Below are 24,068 nucleotides of genomic sequence, written 5' to 3'. Positions count from 1 at the left end.
CCACATTTCCTTCCGATGGCCTCTGTTAACCCCTAGTCCTGGCAGATGGTCTGTGAAGGTCACTGTAAGCCATCCTCTGTTCCTGTCCCATAGGCCTCTTTGGGTCCAGACTGTTGTTGCTGTTCCTTCAGCATCACACCACGATTGAGGGCACACAACCATCAACTTCCATGCCAGTCGGGGCCTAGGCCACCCAACCCCCACAGAATCATAGGGGTTCCAAGCACCTCACTACCTGGAACACGTGCAGCAAAAGCGATGTGCAGTCATGGGTGTGGCGGTGACTCCTCTCTGCCTTCTCCAACACTGCTAAATTCTTCATTTTTCCCCTGAGAGATGTGCTGGGAGAACAGGTGGTGACACGTGAGCGAGGCCAGAATGTCGTCCCAGTACCGAGGGTGATCAAGTCAGCCTCAGACGGCACTTCCTCTGCCCTGGATTCCAGTCACTTTCATTTTCAGGGATACGAAGTCCAAAGCCGTGGACTCCCTGGGAATGCCAGCATGAGGACAACTCCTGCGACCTCTGACCTCTCCCGATGGGACGGCCTGGCACTTTCACGCATGCTCAGTCTTCCTGAGCATCTCGCGAGCTCTGCCCGGGTGGACTGTACATGAGAACTGTCGCCACTTCCGCTGTCCAGCCAAGAGCGAGGCAGCTCCTCGGATGGAAGGACGCGGACCCGGAACTGGACGACTCTCCCAGCTTCAGGGAGCGGGGTCGGGCGGCTGTGCCCCTTTTCCCATGTCCATGTTTCACAACAGAAAGCACTACATGTCGTGGTCCCGGGACCCTCACCCCTCCTCCGCGAGGTGGCCCGTGTCCAGGTGTCCCAGGTCCGGTGAGTCTAGGGGAGCAACTCTGCTCCCCAAACTTCTGCCCTAGAGCCCTTCTGGACCCATGATACTTATGTTTTTTTTCCTCGCAAGATTTTTACTCCTTGCTAGAAGTTACAGACTTTTAAGTGAGTTTGAGCTTCGAAACTTTAATGATAGGCAGTTGTTAAAGAATACAAATGGGGAAATTGGCCAACTGCGAGGCTGAAAGAAAAGGATAGGCAACAGAATTATGTACAGTATACTTAAAAAAAAGATATACTTTTGAGTGCTTCTAAGGGCCAGGCACTGTGCTCAATCTGAGATATGTAGATCAATAAAACACAGCCCCTGCCCTTAAGGAGAGGTGCCAGTGGCCAAAATAGTAACACATTTATTTCTAGAAGACAAAAGTATAAGTGATTTTTATTTTCTTTAGCCTTTTCTTTGTGAAGTGTGTTCACAATCTTGAAGTACATTTTATGTTTACTTTTAGATTCATCCAGTTGAATTATTTTGCCATAAAGGATGCTTGAGAGATCCTTTATGTTTTCAGGAACTAGTGGCTGTCGCCAGTGTAGGTCAGTGGTTCTCATCGTAGGTGTGGAGACACCCTATGTCTCCTTATGTAGACACCTTATGTAGACAGTATAAAAGGCTAAAGTTATTTTTACATTGATATCAACACATTATTTGTCCTTTTTGCTCTTAGTCACTCAGGAGTACACAGGGGAGGTTTCCACTGTACACTTGGTATGGTACAGTGTAACTTAGTGAACCAGCAACTAATCTTTAGGGAACTATGTTTGTTAAGCTATGGTGTGATATCAAAAAAGAATATCCATATTATCTGAAATGACTATTAAAATGCTTCATTTTCCAGCCTTAAAAAAAAAGGACAGGAAATCAGAAGGAATCAGGAATGAAAATAAAAGGAAATCAGTTCTTAGTTTTTGAGAGTCAAGAGCTAAACTTGTTATCTTGGTAGCCCCTAGTTCATGGCCATGTGGCTATGACAGGGACTTAAAGGATTTTCTTAGATGGAGAAAGATAAAGGGCTGGAGGAGGCAGGAGAAAGGAAAGAGAAAGGTGGTCATCTGATAGAGGTGGAGTTCACGTCTGGAGGTGCTTGGTATCCACTGGAGGATGCTGACCACTGCTGGCATGGGGGGCAGTATGGGAGCTGAGTCAGTGTGCAGAATCCATCTGGTCTCCATTCAAGGTTTCATCATGTGAAGCCTGCCTTGAGGAGTTGTGTCAGGTGTTTTGCCCCTTGGCATGAATCATAGGAGGATTGTTGGTCCCTGTTGAACTTCACTCACAGGATAAATTTGATTAATCATTAACTCATTGGAAAAGACCATGATGCTGGGAAAGATTGAGGGCAGGAGGAGAACGGGATGACAGAGGATGAAATGGTTGGATGGCATCACCAACTCAATGGGCATGAGTGTGAGCAAACTGTAGGAGACAGTGAAGGACAGGGAAGCCTGGTGTGCTGCAGTCCATGGGGTTGCAAAGAGTCAGACACAACTCAGCAACTGAACAACAACAACAACAATGACAAGCACGTTGCTTAGAGCTGTTTTTTTTTTTTTTTTTAATCTCCTTGTCCTTCATTGGAAATTTTTTCTCTTTCTTTTTTATTTTTTAAATTATGATAGTATGATAACACATTTACAGGAGACTTGGAAAATACAGGAGGTTTTTTTTTCTTTAATAATAGCTGAACAAAGCCATGGTCCACTCGAGAAGATTCAGCAAGATCACCATTAGGAATCCTCCTTCCGGTGTTCTCAGAGGATCTCATTTAATTGGCTAACCATTACTGTACCTGAGAGTTGTGGGACTAGAAAGTGAAGATGCCATGTGTTGGGTGTACGGATGACTGGGGTGGTGGTGTTCCGGAGCTCTGCTCCAGTCCATTCTCTTGAGGTGGAATTCTCCTGGATTTCAATGTGGGGAACAAAATTGACCTCAGCTCTTTCTTTCACACCTCCTCCTGGCTTTGGGGCTGCTTCCTGGGGGCAACTACTTTCCTCCCCATCACAGATCTCGCTGGACAGCTCCAAATCCACCGACCCGCTAACAAAATCATATGACCAAAGCTGGGACCACCAGAACCTGTCCTAGGAGTTCTGTTGTATCAACCTCGAGAGGCCCTCTGTTCCTCTCAGAGTTGCTGATCTGGTAGAATGTAAATCTGGAACTGCAGGTGGCCATTGTTGTTTGTAAATGGAAAGAGTCCTCTTGAAAATAAAGCCACACATAGGAAAGCATAACAGAGATAGGAGCAGAGTCTTCACAGTAGTCCTTGGGCACCCAAATGTGGCAGTGCCTAAAATCATAGATTAACCCTTCGGATTGTCAGTTACACTAGTCAGTCAGTTCTCTTTTCTGCTTCAGGGGTTTGAGCCAGTCTTCCCATCATTTTCAGTGGAAGGAGTTCTAACCAATACAAAATATTAATAATTTTTGCCTCTTTTTTAAGAATCTATAGGATAAATTTCTGGGGGGAGTTCTCAGATCTAGAAATACTTTTTTCCCTTCTGAGTGAATGCTTTGTTTTTTGAACACTGTGTATCACATAAACAATTCTGTTTCGGGCATAAGGTTCAGAACCAAATTTTGGATTCACTTCTAGTCGGTGGATAGAGCTTTATCACATTTAAAAAAAATGTACCAACATTATTGTTGGCTCTATCCTATTTTTTCTACTTCTATTATTCTTTTGACCCTATTTCATCACCTATTTTTATTTATCTTGTTTTATTTTATCTCTGTAAGCTTGTCTAATTCTTTTTTAGCAAAGACAGTATGTAAATAAATAAGCCAAATGAGGAGAAAATTCCATAAGGTTCTGTTTACATTTCCATTGTCAACTGAGAACATCTGTTTCTTTTGAGAAGATATCCCCTTAGTGTATTACAAACATCATTGCCTGCCTGTAAGAGATAATGTGTGTAATCTTGCATTTCTTAGTAGGCTTGTGGCTTTACTTAATCTCTTTGCCAAAATTTTATTGTCTTGAGGGGAGATCACAGGGTCTTATTTAGGTAGTTATATAATTTCTTCACAGAACAAAAAATGTAGTCAGGCCACGAATGCATGGATTTACTAAAAGTTGGCCACCATGTAGGGGATGTTAGCCTACATTACTGGTTTCGGCATTTATTCTGTAACATCTTAAAGTTTTTTTTTTTTTAATGTTGTATCATGAATGTAAGATTCTGTGGTCAAAGGATGTCTTCTCCATACTAACTGTCTCTTTGTAAGGTTTCTCTAGCATGGCTTATAGTTTAGTCTTTTATCTTCTTGTTCCTCAGTCTCTGTCAGGGTCCACTGAACTGGCCACCCTACTCATCTCTCCCCTTCATGGATCACAGCCTTACTATGGCGAAGGGGATTGTGTAACTCAGTGAAGCTATGAGCCATGCCATGCAGGGCTACCCAAGATAGATGGGTCATAGTGGAGAGTTCTGATAAAACATACTTCACTGGAGGAGGAAATGGCAACCTACTCCAGTATTCTTGCCATGAGAACCCCATGAACAGTATGAAGAGGCAAAAAGATACGATGCCAGAAGATGAGCCCCTCATGTTGGAAGGTGTCCAATATGCTACTGGGTAAGAGCAAAGGACCATTACCAATAGCTCCAGAAAGAATGAAGTGGCTGGGCCAAAGTGGACATAATGCTCAGTTGTGGATGTGTCCGGCAGTGAAAGTCCAATGCTGTAAAGAACAATATTGCATAGGAACCTGGAATGTTAGGTCCATGAGTCAAGGTAGATTGGGCATGGTCAAGCAGAAGATGGCAAAAGTGAACATTGACATCTTAGGAATCAATGTACTAAAATGGATGGGAATGGGTGAATTTAATTCAGATGACCATTATATCTATTACTGTAGGCAAGAATCCCATAGAGGCAATGGAGTAGCCCTCATAGTCAACAAAAGAGTCTGAAATGCAGTACTTGGGTGCAACCTCAAAAACAACAGAATGATCTTGGTTCGTTTCCAAGGCAAACCATTCAGCATTACAGTAATCCAAGTCTGTACCCTAACCACCGACGCCGAAGAAACTGAAGTTGGCTGGTTCTATGAAGACCTACATCTTCTAACTAACACCAAAAAAAAAAAAAAAATGTCCTTTTCATCATAGGGGGTTGAAATGCAAAAGTCAGAAGTCAAGAGATACCTGGAATAATAGGCATGTTTGACCTTGTCGTACAAAATGAAGCAGGGCAAAGGCTAACAGAGTTTTGTTAAGAGAGCTTGCTGGTCATAGAAAACACCCTTTTTCAGCAACCCAAGAGGTGACTCTATGCATGGACATCACCAGGTGGTCAATACCGAAATTAGATTGATTATGTTCTTTGCAGCCAAAGATGGAAGAGCTCTATACAGTCATCAAGAACAAGACTTGAAGCTAGCTGTGACTCAGATCGTGAGCTCCTTACTGCAAAATTCAGTCTTAAATTGAAGAAAGTAGGGAAAAGCATTAGGTCATTCAGATATGATCTTGGACTCCAAGAAGATCAAATCAGTCAATAAAGGAAATCAATCCTGAATAGTCATTGGAAGGACTGATGTTGAAGCTGAAACTCCAGTACTTTGGCCACCAGATGCGAAGAACCAACTCATTGGAAAAGACGCTGATGCTGGGGAAAGACTGAAGGCAAAAGGAGAATGGAGTAGCAGAAGATTAAATGGTTAGATAGCATCACCCACTCAATGGACATGAATTTGAGCAAACTCTGGGAGATAGTGGAGGACAGAGGAGCCTGGCATGCAGCAGTCCATGGGATCACAAAGAGTCAGGCATGACTTAGCGACTGAACAACAGCAAGTCATCTGTACCTTCTGCAGGGTGCTCTATTCATAGTCGACAGGGCAGCATTCAACACTTGGACAGGCATGCAGTGGCCAGTTCAAGTCCCTATTGTGGTTCTCTAACTGATGATGACTGCAGAAGCCCCTTCAAGGAGGTCTCACCATCTGTCTCCCTACTTCCACTATTTCCAATATCAGTCACCCCTGTCTCCTCTCTGGGTTCAGAACAGAGTTTTGCTCTTCGTTTTTTTGTTTTTTTTTTTTCCATCTCAATATCATCTCTCCAATTCCTCCTTCTTTCTTTGTTTATCCTTATCGTACAGTTTTCAAGTTTAAATTCAGTGAAATTCTTCCTGGGCATTACTCTCTGCACACTTCCTTCACGTCTACAGGCCATCCAGGTGTCTCTGTTCTGAGTTCAGCCTCATATTATGTGTAATTGCATTTCTCTAAATAATAGATATATATGTTTCTTTTATGTAAATATCTTGTTTCTTAAGAATAAATAAAAGCTCATTGAGGGGAATTTTTAGGCCTTTATATCTTTCTTATTCCCTAAATATTTAGCATAGTGCTACAAGCATAGTATGTATTTAATAAAAGTCAACTAAATGGGCTATGAACAAGGAGCCCTGAAATTTAGTTACAAGCTGAAGAAGGGAATGGCAACCCACTCCAGTATTCTTGCCTGGGAAATCCCATTGACATAGGAGCCAGGCAGGCTACAGTCCATAGGGTCACAAAGAGAATGGGCTACAACTTAGCAACTAAACAACAATGATGCTTTTGGTTAGCTGTCATATTTGGTTTATTCAATTTTTTACATTTTGAGTCCTGTAATTTCTTATTTAAAATGGAAAAAAAAGGGAATGCAAGGACTCTCTGAAAAGAAGAATCCCATAGGGGCAATCAAAGGAATGCATGTGAAAGGAAGCTTGTGTTAGATTGGATGATATTCAGTGTTCCCAATGCCCATGTTCTACCCCTGGGCACACAGCTACATTCAGACTTTCAGGATCTCCTTGAACTGTGTCCAACAATTGGCAGATTTGGGCCACCTACAGTATGTAATACCCTAGGCTCAGAACTCCCTGAAGACAGGAATTGTGTCTTTCTCACTCGCACTCTCTGCTTAGCCCTCAGCTAGTGCATGGAGCATCGTGCATAGTGCAAGGCACATCGCAGGTGCTCAGTAAATGTTGATACTTAGAGAATGAAATAGTCACCTCAAGTGACACAATGTAGGTATGACTTTTCCTGGTCCTCTTCGTATCTGTGTCAGGGTCATATGTACTCAGGAACTAGGAATTGACTTTAAGCCTTGATTATGACAAACTGGAACTCCATTTTTGTTGACTTAAAATGAGAAATTTTAAAGTAAATGGAAAATTATTTTTTAAAATGTCAAATAATAGTACTCATAGAGCTGAAGTAAGAATCTATCTCATCTTTTTGGAATAAAGTAGCATATAAACCCTGGATACAGTCACACAAAGGACGATCGACATTACTACTTTAGCTCTTGTAAAGCCCTTGCTCTGGCTGAATAAGCAAAAAAGCAGTCGTTCTTCATTAGGGAGAGGGAGGCTTTGGGTCAACTTCACACTAATTTAATTTTATAAAAATCTTCAGCTAGGTCTTGGTCACTACAGAGGATGCTGGTTTTGTTTTGTTTTTTTTTAAGCTGTTTGTTTTGTATTGGGGGTATAGCCAATTAATAAACAATGTTGTGATAGTTTCAGGTGGACAGCAAAGGGACTCAGCCATACACATATATGTATCCATTCTCCCCTAAACTCCCCTCCCATGGCTGCCCCATAACATTGAGCAGAGTTCCCTATGCTATACAGTAGGTCCTTGTTGGTTTTCCATTTTTAAGTATAGCAGTATGTACATGTCCATCCCAAACTCCTTAACTGTCCCTTCCTGCCCCCCCCTTTCCCCAGCAACCATAAGGTCCTTTAGAGAACCCTGGCTGTCAAGTAACCATGCAACCCTCATTTCGTCCGTCAAAGATGGAACTTACAGTGCAGTTAGCTGAGAAGCTTGATACCTGGTTCTTGGTTCCTGAAGCTACATCCCTAATGGTTTCCATGGAAATAACAGTGGCAATGGCTCCTTGTGTCTGAGTAGGAGCTACAGCCAGCTGAGCTCTGGAAAGGGGCTGCATTTTCCCTTGATGCCCAGAGCCAGCTGTCAGCGTGGACAGACTGCACGATGCTACAGCCTCTGGCCAGGTCCTCAGAGCCGCAGTTACTCAGATGATTGAGGAAATCTGATATTTTGGCTAACAGTTCAGGTAAATAACTAATAAAACTTCTACAGATACGCAATTACTTAGATTGGCTATCTTCTTTAAGCACCAGTTAATTGCATCTAATATTCATACTTCGATTTAATTTAGATTCATATATCTGATGTAGCAATTGGCACGTGACTTTTATGAACATGAATTTGTTTAGATTGTTAAAAATTCTCCCATCTTTCATTCAGAGAGAAAGAAAACCTGTATATTGTGTGTCTCAAGTGTTTTCAGTGGGAGCTATGTGCTCAAGTAGTTCCTGATAAATGGGGAGTATGTGTAAGAATTTTTATTAAACTTTGTAACCATGTTTAGACTCTTATAACTTGCTGGGAGAGTTGGCAAACTACCTAATCTCTTGATACCTTGTTTCCTAATTTATTACATAAAATGTCAAAGTGGGGGTAATGAAGACTGAGACCTATTCTGACATAAATGGTTATAAAGTTCATAACAGAGTGTTTACTAGACTATATTAATATGTAAGTGTAACTAACATTTACTGACCAACTACTGTGCATGGTCATAAACTGGACAGTTCTGGAAAAATAAATATTCTGCTTTATTCTTTGTTGACATATAGTCCCTATCTGGCTTATCAGTTTTCAAACGATTTTATACCATGTGATAGGTTCTAAATTATTCTACACATAATTTAGTTTTTTATGATTTAGGAATCACTTTGTGTAACGTGCATAATATACTATGAAAATCAGTTAACAGAATACAGCACAATGAACATAAAAATGGTAGAAATATGATAGACATCTCTCCTAATTCCTTAAAATTATTTTAATTTAATTAAAAAATATTATTTGACAATTTTATCTTTACTGTAAAAATAGAGCTCAGGAAAGATGTTCTCATTATTTGACTTTCCACTGGCTTAGATCATGACTAAATGAGAAATTAATGAGCTATAAAAATAAATATAATTATATATAGGTATATCTGATTAGTAAGAAAAAGACTAAAGATTTACCAATATACTTGGAGGGTAAAAAAAACCCTATTCTGACCTAATGGTTAAAATATGTAGATGTGAATTAGAATTGAAAAGTATAAATTCACAGAGGAATAAATGTGTATGTTAATTGAAGCTGGAGAAATCACCAAAGGCAGAAGATGATCAAATTATCATCTTTAAAAACAGGAAATCAGATATTTTGAGGCATTTTAAGGTTTATTATAAAATATGGAAATTCAGACCCGGAACACAGTAAAGTTCATTGATATTTCCCATGTTACTTGATTATCTTACTCTTTGTGTGATGCCAGTGTTTTTTTTTTTGTCATTTCCGTGTTAGCAATTATTTTTTATATTCAAGTCACAGTACTCAGGATATTACAGCTTTTGATATTTGAATTTAATATCGTTATAGGACTGAATCCATTAGTTAGCCATCTGGTTTAGGGTAGCTTGCTTGCTATTTCTTTAGGCTTTCAAATTCTTGAAAATGTTTTGTACTTATGATCATTTGCATTTTAAATGTGTGCATGCATGTTCATGTATATACTGACATCTTGCTATAATATTGCACTCTTTTAGAGCTGAATGAAATGAAAGGATGACTTCCAAGAAGATTTAGTACATGAAATGCCAAAGTCATCTCATTACAGGTTTTGTCCCCAACTGTATCAGTTTCTTACGGCTGCTGTAACAACTTGCCGCAAACCCGGTAGCTTGCAGTTCTAGACAGAAGTCTGAAATCAGTTCCACTGGACTGAAGTCAAGTTGTTGGCAGGGCCATGTTCCCCCTGGAGGCTCCAGGAGACACTTCCTTGCCTTGCCTCTTGTCATTGCACTCTTTGCATTACTTGGCTTGTGGCCCCTTTCTCCATCTTCAAAGCCAGAACCCTAGCATCTTGCTTCAGGCATATTGCCCTCTTGTCTGCCTTCATCTTATAAGATGCTAGCGGTTACATTTACAGTCCACTCAGGTAACCCAGGATATTCTTTCCTCCGGAGATTCTCATTTTAACCTTATCTGCAAAGTCTCTTTGGCCATCTAACGACATTTACAGGTTCCAGGAATGAGAGCCAGGATGTCTTTGGGGGTTATTATTCAGTTGTGCAGGAAAAATTAACTCAGTAGGCCTGCGTTGCTCCAACCCTATACGTTTCAAAGGTCTTCAGACCTGACCCTACGTCTGGTCCCCAGGAGATTATCCAGTCTGAGTCTTTGGGGTATCCTACCTGGTAAGTTTCTTTGTATACCCGAGATCTTGGGCCACATGAGATAGCTTATGCTCACAATATGATCTGTGGTGAGCATCTGTTTTGACAGGCCTGAGGCTGCGGACCACACATGTATTTGACTTCTTAGAGGAGGTGGGCTGCAGACTGAGCAGCTAAGACCAGTCATACAGGTGTTGAGTGCCATGTGGTGGACTCCCAGTAAAATCCCTCGACACCAAGACTCAGGTGAGATGGTTGAGTTGGCAGCACCTAACATGGGTCATCACTCATTGTTACAGACAGAATTAAATACTGTGTGTGTGATTTCATAGGGAGAGGACAGCTGGAAGCTTGTGCTTTGGTTTCTCCTGGACTCTGCCCTCTAAGCCCTCCCTGCTGATATTAACCTGTACCTCTTTACTATGTTGTTTTTGTTGTTCAGTGGCTCAGTCATGTCTGGCTCTTTGTGACGCTATGGACTACAGCACATCAGGCTTCCCTGTCTTTACCATCTCCCAAAGTTTGCTCAAATTCATATCCATTGAGTCAGTGATGCTGTCCAACCATCTCACCCTCTGTCGTCCCTTCTCCTCCTGCCCTCAATCTTCCCCAGCATTAGGGTCTTTTCCTCTTCTCTATAGTAAACTGTAACAGTGTGTACAGGTCTTCTGAGTCCTGTGAGTCCTTCCAGGAGATCATGGAGCATAAGGATGGTCTTCAGGAACCCCAGAACATCAGCCAGCCACACCTAATTAGTCCAATAACATAGAATTCAGGTTGATGGCAGAGTGGCAGGAGGTGGCTGTGTGTATAAAGTGTATTGTTCAAATAGGATATGTGTAATACAGAAAAGACCATCTTTGGTAAAATATTAATTTTAATCAAAAACAGAAACATTTCTGGCATTTATGAACAAATTGCTGAGAACCATGGAAATCAAATGCTACATCATTGCTGCTTTGGAAAGAATGGAAAAGTAGTGAAGATACCATAGCTCTGTATACAAATTTGTAAGCCCAAACGTCAGATAAATACACCAAAATACCATGTGTGGCATTTAATCCTCACAACAAAGGAATGAAACAAAGTATTGTTTTCAGTTTATGATTGCTGAACCTGAGATTCTAGATGGCAGAGCCTGAGTTCATACCAGAGTGGGACAAATTGGAATTCTGTGCCCTTCTTAGTGCGACACACTACTCAAAAAAGCATAGATTTTCAGTCAGTGCTGATTTACCCTGAGAATTGCACAGAATTTTCCACAAATTACAATGCTTACTGCTTCTGAGGGAGCGTTGCATTTTGTTGATGCATCCTTTTTTTGCATCTCGTCATGGATTTGCCCTGTGGCTCCTCTTACACTGCTGCCTGGAGATTTATGTCTGTAAATCTTTCTTTTTAACAAAATAGTGCTCTTTTTAAGGGTGGGAACCATACCTTACACATTTCTGTAAGATTCACAATGCCTTGCCCAGTGCCATCTGCATGGTGTTATTACTAAATATTTAGTTACCTTTTTTTTTGATCATAGTGTGAGATGGAATGATCTGTGATGTTATCTTATAAATTATATGTGGATAACATTTAAAATCTTTACCTTGCATGTGATTTTTCTGTAATTTCTTGGATAGTATTAGCATGTGTTAAATACTTACCTAATAAAAAGATAGTACATATATACAAATATGAAATCCCTGATGTTGGAATTTCCATATCTGTCTTGGTGATACATTGTTTGGTGAAAGGAGGTAAGTAAAAGATAGCAGTGGTTGGTTGCTGTCAAGGGAAAAATTTATCTCAGTAGCCCTTGAATTTCTGGTTTGTCAGATATTGACAGCCTCAGGAGTACAAGTGAAGGATTTCTAAAGATAGTTCAAGAATGCTTAGAATGTGTTTGAGACACAGGAAAAATCATTTGCTAACAGGGTCCAATAACATTGAATAGGAATTCACAGACTAAATTGAGCGACTTTCAGTTTCAGCTACTCTTTCTGTTTTCCTCATTTCGCAGGTAATAGCATTTATTTTCTCTCTTCTGTTGGAAGTGCTATAGTTAACCCTCTCTACAGTGAATATGTTAGAAGAATTCCCCTCCCTCCCTTCATTCCTTCCTTCCCTTCTACTTCCTCCCTCGCCTCCTCCTTTTCTTTTATTGGGTCAGAGAAAGATGACAGAGAGAATTATACATATATATTGTATAACATGACTTTTTTTTTTTAAAGAAAATTGTTTACTTGAAAATATGAACAGAATAAATGACTTTCTCCTTAACATCAAATATTGATCATTTCCACCATGACAAATGGTAACTAGAAAATTCTGCCTTTGAAAATATGCTTTTATGTATTTGACCTGAAGGAAAATATTGATTATGTTTAAACTTTCAGCAGAGTGTTTCACTTGAGAACATTAGTGAGAGTGTGGTAGAAAGGGAGAAGCAGAAAAACTGGGATATCTTTTTTCTTGTTACCCATCATATTCTTAACAATTTTACTTAATTTTTTTTCACACAGCTATCTGCATTCTCACCTTCTCTCATATGGTCCCTCCAGACTTCTTAACACTTACAGAATACTTGTAAGACTAAAAATTTTCCTATTTAAACCATGCATTAAAAAAAAAAGATTTTCACAGGTAAGAATAAAAGCATTCTCATTAATTTTAACATGTATTTAATATAGAGTTTCAGGGAATTTTTTTTTTCAACAAAGACTCTTAATAATTGCTAAATGTCAACCTTAGTATTTTTTCTGCTTTACTCAGTTTTTCTTAGAACTGATAGAGAGTGAGAGAAGTGTTTTTGCTTGTTCATTTTCTAAAAGTAGAGTGACCAACTGATAATGAATGAGGAAATAAAAATGGAAAAAATCAGGCTTCTTTGGTGGTTCAGTGGTAAAGAATCCACCTGCCAATGCAGGGTATACAAGTTTGACCCCTGGTCTGGGAAGATTCCACCTGCCTTGGAGCAGCTAAGCCTGTGCTCCACAACTTTTGAGCCTGTACTCTAGAGTACGGGAGCTGAAACTACTGAGCCCAAGTGCCACAGCTGCTGAAACCCGAGCGCCCTAGAGCTGGTGCTCTGCAGCAAGAGACACTGCTACTGTAATGAGAAACCCACACACCACAACTAGAGAGTAGCCCCGCTTCCATTGCAACTAGAGAAAAAGCCTGAGTAGCAGTGAAGACCCAGTGCAGCCAAAAATAAATAAGTAAATAAAATTATTTAAAAAATACATAAAGAATGGAAAAAAATCTGTGAATAACTGTGCTAAAAAGAAACCTACTAAAAACAAGACACCAGAAAAGCTTTTAGCAAATACTGCACTAAAAAAAAAGTAGAGAAAGAGAAGAAGAAAAGAATAAAGGAATCGGAACCAGTAAGAAATTGTTCACTCTGTGAAAATAGCAGCCTTGGTCTTACTGTGGGTTTTCTGTTTGTTCCTGAGACTTTGTTTTTCAAGGCAGTGAAAGCAGCCTCAAGAGAGATTGCAGTTCAGTCTTAGCCTTGCTTGTAAACTCACACCAAAGAGCCACAATATGTGGTAGTGGCCGCATTTGATGGGAAAGAAATCTTTTAAGGTTTTTCTTTTCAATTTCTTGGCGTTCCCTTTCTACCATGTCAACATCTTCCTTAAAAATATTTCTACAAAGAAAATTTGGAGCATACAGAGAACTAGAAAGAAGAGTGTAATGCCTTCATATATCAGTAAGATTTAACAACTTATTAACATTTGCTAGTATGTTATATATTTATTCCATATTTTAGATTTATACAATTTTATCAATCCTAAGGTTTTTCATAAAAGTGTAATTTACATGTAATAAAACTTTCAATGTTAGGTGATTAACATTGAAAATAAAAATTTCAATGTTTAGGTGAATAAATCCTGAATTATGAGGTTTGACAAATGTATACAGTCATGTGGCAACCAGCAGAATCATGATCTAGAAAATTCCACACCCTAAAATTTTCTTCTGGCCATTTCCAGACAATTCCTTTCCTCCACCAAAGCTCCAGTAAACCACTGAATTCCTTTCTTCTTCTATAGTTTTATTTTTTCTAGAATGTCACATAAATTGAATCATAGGGTAAATAGTATTTTATGTCTGTCTTCTGTCACTTTTCATGATGCTTTAGAGATTCATCCATCTTGTTGAATATATGAATTTTTTTTTCTTTCTACTTGTGATTAGTGTTCCATTGTATGGATTTACCAAAGTTTCCCATTCTGTAGCTGATGGACATTTTGATTATTTCCATTTTTTTTTTGCTTATTTTGCATAAAGCTGCTATAAGCATTTGGTTATACATCTTTGTGTAGACAGCTTCTTCATGTCTCTTGGCTAATTTCCTAGAAGTAGAATTTTGGGTCATATGGTGTGTATTGCATTGTATAGAAAACTGAAACTGGTTCCAAGTGGCTATACCATTTTGCATTCTCATCTGTCATGAATGAGAGTTCCAGGGGCTCCAAACCCTCATCAGTACTTGATTATGTCAGTCTTTTAAATGTCGTTGTTTTGGTGAGTGTGTAGTGGTATCTTAATTTTGCATTACTCTAATTATATTGAACATCTTTTTACATGATTACTTGCCACTTGTATGCCATGTTTTGTAAAGTGTCTTCCTTAGTCTTTTAAGAAATTTAAGAAATTGAGTTGTTAGTAATCCTATTATTGAGTTTAAGAGTTTTTTTTTATAATTCTGGAGGCATGTCCTTTATTAGATATGGATTTTGCAAATATTTTTTCCCAAGTCTGTGTCTTGTATTTTCATTCTCTTTAACTGTCAGTTTTGAAGAGCAGAAGTTTTAAATTATGATTAATTCCAAATTATCATTTTTTTTTATAGTTGATGCTTTCTGATGTAAAGAAATTTAGGCTGTCAAGATCAGCAAGGTTTTTCTCCTATGTATTCTTTATGAAGTTTTATAATTTTCCATTTCAAGTAAATGATACTAGGTGAATGTCCAATATCTTTTTATATTTGCATATGATAATCAAATTGTTCTAGCACTGTTGGTTGAAAAAAATGGTTTCCCCATAATGATTTTGGTATCTTTTTCAAAATCAAATTTCTAGTTACATGATGGACAAGTCCATATGGACTCTAGTCTCTTCCATGGATTTTTATGACTGTCCTTGGGCTTCCTGGCTATCCCAGCTTCCTGGCTTTTGCTGGAGTGGCTGTGAGGAGATACCTCATGTCCAAGAGCAGAAAAGCCTCAGCAAGATGGTAGGTGCTGGAGCGGCAGCTGTGCGGCCCTGGAGTGACTTTGAGGAGATACTCCACATCCAAGGGCAAAGGAGAAGCCCCAGTAAGATTGAAGGAGGGGCGAAATCTCATTTAGAATCAAACCCCATCTGCCAGAGATGCTCAGAAGGCTCAAACAAACCTTGTGCGCACCAGGACCCACAGAGACTGAGCCAGAACTGTGTTTGAATGTCTCCTGTGGAGGTAAGGGTCAGCAGTGGACTGCCGCAGGGGCAGGGGCTCTGGGTGCAGCAGACCTGGGTATGGCATAAGCCCTCTTGGAGGAGGTCGCCATTAACCCCACCGTAGAGCTGCCAGAACTTACATGGGACTGGGGAAACAGTCTCTTGGAGGGCACAAACAGAACCTTGTGTGCACCAGGACCCAGGAGAAAGGAGCAGTGACCTCACAAGAGACTGACCCAGACTTCCTTGTGAGTGTCCAGGAGTCTCCGGTGGAGGCGTGGGTCAGTGGTGACCTGCTACAGGGTGGTGGTGGGGGGCAGTGCGTGCATGGGACCTTTTGAAGGAGGTCGCCATTATCTTCATTACCTCCACCAGAGTTTGGCCTCAGGTAAATAACAGGGAGGGAACACAGCCCCACCCATCAACATAAAATTAGATTAAAGATTTACTGAGCGTGGCCTTGCCATCAGAACAAGACCCAGTTTCCTCCTCAGTCAGTCTCTCCCATCAGGAAGCTTCCATAAGCCTCTTAGCCTTCTCGTCAGAGGGCAGACAGACTGAAAACCACAATCACAGAAATCTAACTAATCTGATCACATGGACCACAGCCTTGTCTAACTCAATGAAACTATGAGCCATGTAGTGTAGGGCCACCCAAGACAGACGGGTCATGGTGGAGAGTTCTGACAAAACGTGGTCCGCTGCAGAAGGGAATGGCAAACCACTTTAGTATTCTTGCCTTGAGAACCCCATGAACACTATGAAAAGGCAAAAAGATAGGACACTGAAAGATGAACTTCCCAGGTCGGTAGGTGCTCAATATGCTACTGGAGATCAGTGGAGAAATAACTCCAGAAAGAATGAAGAGATGGAGCCAAAGAAAAAACAACACCCAGTTGTGGTTGTGACTGGTGATGGCAGTAAAGTCCGATGCTGTAAAGAGCAATGTTGCATACGAACCTGGACTGTTAGGTCCATGAATCAAGGCAAATTGGAAGTGGTCAAACAGGAGATGGCAAGAGTGAACATTGACATTTTAGGAATCAGTGAACTAAAATGGACTGGAATGGGTGAATTTAACTCAGATGACCATCATTATATCTACTATTGTGGGCAAGAATCCCTTAGAAAAAATAGAGTAGCCCTCATAGTCAACAAAAGAGTCTGAAATGCAGTACTTGGATGCAATCTCAAAAATGACAGAATGATCTCTGTTCATTTCCAAGGCAAACCATTCACTATCACAGTAATCCAAGTCTATACCCCGACCAGTAATGCTGAAGAAGCTAAATTTGAACGGTTCTATGAAGACCTACAAGACCTTCTAGAACTAACACCCTAAAAGATGTCCTTTTCATTATAGGGAACTGGAATGCAAAAGTAGGAAGTCAAGATATACCTTGCTGCTGCTGCTGCTAAGTCGCTTCAGTCGTGTCCGACTCTGTGCGACCCCATAGATGGCAACCCACAGGCTCCGCCATCCCTGGGATTCTCCAGGCAAGAATACTGGAGTGGGTTGCCATTGCCTTCTCCAGTGCATGAAAGGGAAAAGTGAAAGTGAAGTTGCTCAGTCGTGTCCGACTCAGCGACCCCATGGACTGTAGCCTACCAGGCTCCTCCATCCATGGGATTTTCCAGGCAAGAGTACTGGAGTGGGGTGCCATCGCCTTCTCCGAGATATACCTTGAGTAACAGTCAAATTTGGCCTTGGAATGCAGAATGAAGCAGGGCAAAGTCTATTAATAGAGTTTTGCTAGGAGAACACATTGGTCATAGCAAACACCCTCTTACAACAACACAAGAGAAAACTCTACACATGGACATCACCAATGGTCAATATTGAAATCAGATTGATTATATTCTTTGCAGCCAAAGATGGAGAAGCTCTATACAATAGGCCAAAACAAGACCAGGAGCTGACTGTGGCTCAGATCATGAACTCCTTATTGCCAAATTCAGACTTAAATTGAAGAAAGTAGGGAAAGCTGCTAGACCATTCAGGTATGACCTAAATCAAATCCCTAATGATTATACAGTGTAAGTAAGAAATAGATTCAGAGAATTAGATCTAATAGACAGAGTGCCTGAAGAACTATGGACAGAGGTTCCTGACATTGTACAGGAGGCAGGGATCAAGACCATCCCCAAGAAAAAGAAATGCAAAAAGGCAAAATGGCTGTCTGATGAGGCCTTACAAATAGCTGTGAAAAGAAGAGAAGCGAGAGGCAAAGGTAAAAAGGAAAGATATACCTGTTTGAATGCAGAGTGCCAAAGAATAGCCAGGAGAGATAAGAAAGCCTTCCTCAGTGATCAATGCAAGGAAATAGAGGAAAACAATAGAATTGGAAAGACTAGAGATCTCTTCAAGAAAATTAAAGCTACCAAGGGAACATTTCATGCAAAGATGTGCTCAATAAAGGACAGAAATGGTATGGACCTAATGGAAGCAGAAGATATTAGGAAGAGATGGCAAGAATACACAGAAGAACTATACAAAAAAGATCTTCATGACCCAGATAACCACGATAGTGTGATCACTCACCTAGAGTCACACATCCTGGAATGCAAAGTCAAGTGGGCCTTAGGCAGCATCTTTACGACCAAAGCTAGTGGAGGTGATGGAATTCCAGTTGAGCTATTTCAAATCCTAAAAGATGATTCTGTGAAAGTGCTGCACTCAGTATGCCAGCAAATTTGGGACACTCAGCATTGGCCACAGGACTGGAAAAGGTCAGTTTTCATTCCAATCCCAAAGAAAGGCAATGCCAAAGAATGTTAAAACTACTGTACTATTGCACAAACTACAAACTATTGCACTCATCTCACATGCTAGCAAAGTAATGCTCAAAATTCTCCAAGCTAGGCTTCAACAGTATGTGAACTGAAAACTTCCAGATGTTCAAGCTGGGTTTAGAAAAGGCAGAGGAACCAGAGATAAATTTCCAACATCTGTTGGATCATCAAAAAAGCAATAGAGTTCCAGAAAAACATCTACTTTTGCTTTATTGACTATGCCAAAGCCTTGGACTGTGTGGATCACAACAAACTGTGGAAAATGCTTGAAGAGATGGGAGTACCAGACCACCTTACCTGCCTCCTGAGAAATCGTATGTAGGTCAAGAAGCAACAGTTAGAACTGGACATGGAACAACAGACTGGTTCCAAATCGGGAAAGGAGTATGTCAAGGCTGTATATTGTCACCCTGCTTATTTAACTTAAATGCAGAGTACATCATGAGAAACTCTGGGTTGGATGAAGCACAAGCTGTAATCAAGACTGCCGGGAGAAATATCAATAACCTCAGATATGCAGATGACACCACCCTTATGGCAGAAAACGAAGAAGAACTAAAGAGCCTCGTGATGAAAGTGAAAGAGGAGAGTGAAAAAGTTGGCTTAAAACTCAACATTCATAGAACTAAGACCACGGCATCCAGTCCCATCACTTTATGGCAAATAGACGGGGAAACAATGGAAACAGTGAGATACTTTATTTTCTTGAGCTCCAAAATCTCTGCAGCCATGTAATTAAAAGAAGCTTACTTCTTGAAAGAAAAGTTATGACCAACCTAGATGGCATATTAAAAAGCAGAGATAATACTTTGCCAACAAAGGTCCGTCTAGTCAAAGCTATGGTTTTTCCAGTAGTCATGTATGGATGCGAGAGTTGGACTATAAAGAAAGCTGAGGGCCGAAGAATTGATGCTTTTGAACTGTGGTGTTGGAGAAGACTCTTGAGAGTCACTTGGACTGCCAGGAGATCTCAACCAGTGAATCCTAAAGGAAATGAGTCCTGAATATTCATTGGAAGGACTGATGCTGAAGCTGAAACTCCCAATAGTTTGGCCACCTGATGCGAAGAACTGACTCATCTGAAAAGACCCTGGTGCTGGGAAAGATTGAAGGCAGGAGGAGAAGGGGACGACAGAGAATGAGCTGGTTGGATGGCATCACTGACTCAATGGACATGAGTTTGAGTAAAGTCTGGTAGTTGGCAGTGGACAGGGAGGCCTGGCATGCTGCAGTCCATGGGGGTGCAATGAGTCAGACACGACTGAGTGACTGAACTGAACTGAACTGCAGTTGCTGGGTGTAGTTTCCTGAAAATGTCAATTAGGTTGAAGATAGTGATTAGTATCATTCAGGCCTTTTATCAATAATACTTATATTTTGGTCTCATTTTAAAAAATTAATGACTGAAAAGAGATGTATCAAATATTAACAATGGCTGTAGATTTGTCTTTTTCTCCCTGTAGATCCATTACTTCATATATTTTGAAGTTCTTTTGTAGGGCACATATGTACTTATTATTGTAATCTCTTCCTGGTATATTGAACCTTTTATCATTGTCCATAGTAGTACTCTTTGTTTTGATGTCTGCTTTGTTTGATTTTATATTGCCACTCCAGCTTTATTTTTGCATTGTATATCTTTTCTAATTTTTCACTTTTTTATTGAATGTCAGATTCTTCAAATTCTATAATGCTTTGCAATTTTCAAAAAATTTCACATACATGATTTCACATAATCCCATGCGGTGCTGTGTTGTGTTTAGTTGCTCAGTTGTGTCCGACTCTTTGTGACCCCCTGAACTGGGGTGTGCCAGGCTCCTCTGTCCGTGGGGATTCTCCAGGCAAGAATACTGGAGTGGGTTGCTATGCCCTCCTCCAGGGATCTTCCCAACCCTGGAACTGAACCCAGGTTTCCTGTGTTGCAGGTGGATTTTTAATCCCATAATAACCAACCCCTTAAAGAAGTTTTTCAGTTTTTCACTTCTAATATTTCAGGTGCATTTTTATAAATAACATATAGTTGCATTTTACTTTTATATATAGTTGGGGAATCTTTGTCTTTAAAAAATTTCTCATTTATTTTTTGGCTGTGCTGCACCTGTGGCATGAAGAATTCTCAACTAGGGATCAAATCTGTGTCCCCTGCAGTGGAAATGTCGGATCTTAAACCACTGGACCATTTGATGAAAGTGAAAGAGGAGAGTGAAAAAGTTGGCTTAAAGCTCAACATTCAGAAAACTAAGCTCATGGCATCTGGTCCCATCACTTCTTGGGAAATAGATGGGGAAACAGTGGAAACAGTGGAAACAGTGTCAGACTTTATTTTTTTGGGCTCCAAAATCACTGCTGATGGTGATTGCAGCCATGAAATTAAAATACGCTTACTCCTTGGAAGGAAGGTTATGACCAACTTAGATAGCATATTTAAAAGCAGAGACATTACTTTGCCAACAAAGGTCCGTCTAGTCAAGGCTATGGTTTTTCCAGTAGTCATGTATGGATGTGAGAGTTGGACTATAAAGAAAGCTGAGTGCCGAAGAATTGATGCTTTTGAACTGTGGTGTTGGAGAAGACTCTTGAGAGTTCCTTGGACTGCGAGAAGATCCAACCAGTCCATTCTAAAGGAGATCAGTCCTGGGTGTTCATTGGAAGGACTGATGTTGAAGCTGAAACTCCAATACTTTGGCCACCTCATGCGAAGAGCTGACTCATTGGAAAAGACCCTAATGCTAGGAAGGATTGGGGGCAGGAGGAGAAGGGGACGACAGAGGATGAGATGGCTGGATGGCATCACTGACTCAATGCACACGGGTTTGGGTAGACTCCGGGAATTGGTGATGGACAGAGAGGCCTGGCGTGCTGCAGTTCATGGGGTCACAAAGAGTCGGACACGACTGAGCAACTGAACTGAACTGAACTGAAACCACTGGACCACCAGGGAAGCTGCAATCACAGCCTTTTTATTGGACTGTCTGGCCTATTCCCACTTAAAGTAATTATTGACATGATAGCTTTAGGTCTTCCATTTTTGCCTTTTTTTTTTTTTTTCAGTTTGTCTTACTTGTGTTTTGTTCTCTGTTCTTTCTTTTCTGTTTGCTTCTGTGATAATCAGTTATTTTCTAGTTTTCCATTTCAGTTTTTTTGATTGACATTTTGCTATGTCTTTCTGTATTACTTTTTTTAGTGGTTGCTCTAAGGTGTACAACATACACCTTAAAATAACCCCAGTCAATTCAGAATTAATATTTGAACTACTTCAGGTAACATATGGCAATTTTGAAACAGTGTATTTTTGTTTGCCAACTCCCAGTGCTATTTTATCATATATAGCTCATGTGTGTATGTCATATATTTATATATAAATATAAAATATAAATATACATATATAGGAAGTATATATATATTTGTGCTCACCACATATTTGCTTCTGGGAGTCTTCATCCTGTTGATCTGAGTAGTTGCTATTTGATAGCACTCCCCTTCAGACTTCTCCTAGTGACTCTTTTCCCTTGGGGATAAATCCAGTCCATTTTTATTTATGTGAAAATGTCTTTCTTTTCTTTCAGTTTGAAGGATAGCTTTGCTGAATATAGAATTCTTGATTAACATTTTTTTTCTTCTGCTTTCAGTTTCTTCTGACTCCCAGAGTTTCCTGTAAGAAGTTAGTCATTAGTTTTCTTACGGCTTCCCTGGGTGTAATGTGTATTTCCTGGCCACTTTGAAGAACTGCCATTTTTCTTTGACTTTTTTGACTGTGATATTTGACTATGATGTACTGAGGATGATTTCCTCTTTGTTTATTCTGGTGTGAGATTCACTGAGAGTTTTAGTTTTAAAAATTAATGTTTCCCAACAAATTTGGAAAGTTTTCAGACATTAAAAAATTTTTTTTCTTTCCCTCTTTCTCTCTCTCCTTCTGACACTCCCATCATACCTTCTTCGATCATCTCATATTGTTACTTCAGTTTTGTTAGGTATTGCTATTTTTTTATTAAATGCTTTTTGTTTGTTTGTTTTTCAGCTAGGACAGTGTTTATGGATCTATCATCAAGTCCACCTATTATTTTCTCTCATTTCTTGTCCACTTTTCAGCCCATTTAGCCTTTTTTAATTTTAATAATTTACGTTTCAACTCTATGGTATCCTTTTGAAAAAATAATTTCCACTTTTCTGTTCAGATTTCCTATCAATTATTGCTGGCAAACTTAAAAAAAATTCTTCTAACATATTTTCTGTTAATTTTTTGAACATATTTACAGTAATTTTTTTTTTTTTTTTTTATGTTTTACCTGCTAAATTCAACATCTGGCCCAAATTAGAGTCGGATTCTGACTGTCTTTTTTCCTGAAGGTGGGGGTTCACAGTTTTCATTTTTTGCAAGACTAAGTTTTGACTGGAGCTAGATATTATAGGTAATGTGATGAACTCTGGGTTCTGCCATGTTTAGTTGCCAGCCAGGGGTTTGTACAGTTTGCTCTGAATTTTGGTCTCCTTCCTTCTGAGGCTCTGTTGCTACTAAGATTTCCCCCTTTAAATTTCCAGTTGCTTTTCAAGATTGAACGCAATCTCTGGCATCATTAGCTAAAATGGGCGTTTTTTTGCCTGCTGTATTTCAATAGCCATAGCTGTGGAGGTTGGGCAGAACCATGGGTCAAATAGCCATAACTCAAAATTCTTAACTTTTCCAGTTGCTCTTTTTAAAAATTAAATGTTTGTGTTGTTTTTGCTTGTGTTTAGATGCTTTCTAAGATTTTTAAAGTCACCCTAATTTAAATTTCATGTAGTATTTTATAGTTGTTGTCTGTGAGGGCCTCATCATCATCTCACCTTTCCACCATTACTGGAAGTTGGCCCACATCTTTATAAAAATATTTTAAAATGAGTTATACACATTATGTTATGTTTCATCTAGATATTTTATGTGCAGCCTACAAAATGAGGACATTTCTTAAAGTATCCACTGTAACATTATCATATTTAACAAAATTAACAATGAGTCATTATTAGCTCTTAATTCTGGTTCATATTTCCATTTCCCTAGTTGTCCCTAAAATGTCTTTTATGGTTAGTAAAGCAGAATTCAGAAAGACCCACAGACTCCAGTTGTTATATCTTTTAAGTGCCTTATTTGGAATTTTCTTCTCCTTACTTCTTAAATGACATTGAGTCATTGAAAAAACATAAAGCAGGTTATTCTGTGGAGCATCCCATATTCTAGATTTGTCTGGTGTTCTTTCACTGTTCTATCTCTCTTATTTCCTGTAAACTGAAAGTTAGAACTAAGGACTAGATTAGAATCAAGTTAAACATTCTTGATAAAATATATTCCAGTGATGTGTCATTCATGATTCATACTGTGAAGGTTTATACAGTGCCTGGTTATTCTGCTGGATTAGAGCAGGGGGACCTCAACCTCTGGGATCTAGTGCTTGATGATCTGAGGTGGAGCTGATGTAATAATAATAGAAATAAAGTACACAATAAATGTAATGACCTTGAATCATCCTGAAACCACCCCCACGCCCCCATCCATGGAAAAACTGTGTTCCATGAAACTGGCCCTTGGTGCCAGAAAGGTTGAGAACTGCTGGATTAGTGGGTTCAGGTGGTCTTCAGTCTCCTTTCTTCCAGACCCTTTCTTCATAAGATGATTTGATCAGCCAACTTGGGAATCACTATCTCACTTAGAGCCAATAGGTTTGTATT

General features: G+C 39.8%; 1 long non-coding RNA gene across 1 annotated transcript in view; it reads left to right on the top strand.

The window, feature by feature from the left end:
- Positions 1-641: 641 nt before the first annotated feature.
- The window catches only part of LOC145511297 (uncharacterized), a 107,577-nt gene continuing 84,150 nt past the window's right edge, over positions 642-24,068 (top strand). The window contains exon 1 of the long non-coding RNA XR_014057750.1: positions 642-841. This is a non-coding gene — a long non-coding RNA (uncharacterized LOC145511297). The remainder of the gene's footprint in view (positions 842-24,068) is intronic.

This window comes from Giraffa tippelskirchi, chromosome 6, assembly GCF_054371585.1.
Source record: "Giraffa tippelskirchi isolate mGirTip1 chromosome 6, T2T-mGirTip1v1.2.pri, whole genome shotgun sequence".
Classification (NCBI taxonomy): Eukaryota; Metazoa; Chordata; class Mammalia; order Artiodactyla; family Giraffidae; genus Giraffa; species Giraffa tippelskirchi.
This window is presented reverse-complemented; position numbering and strand designations above follow the sequence as displayed.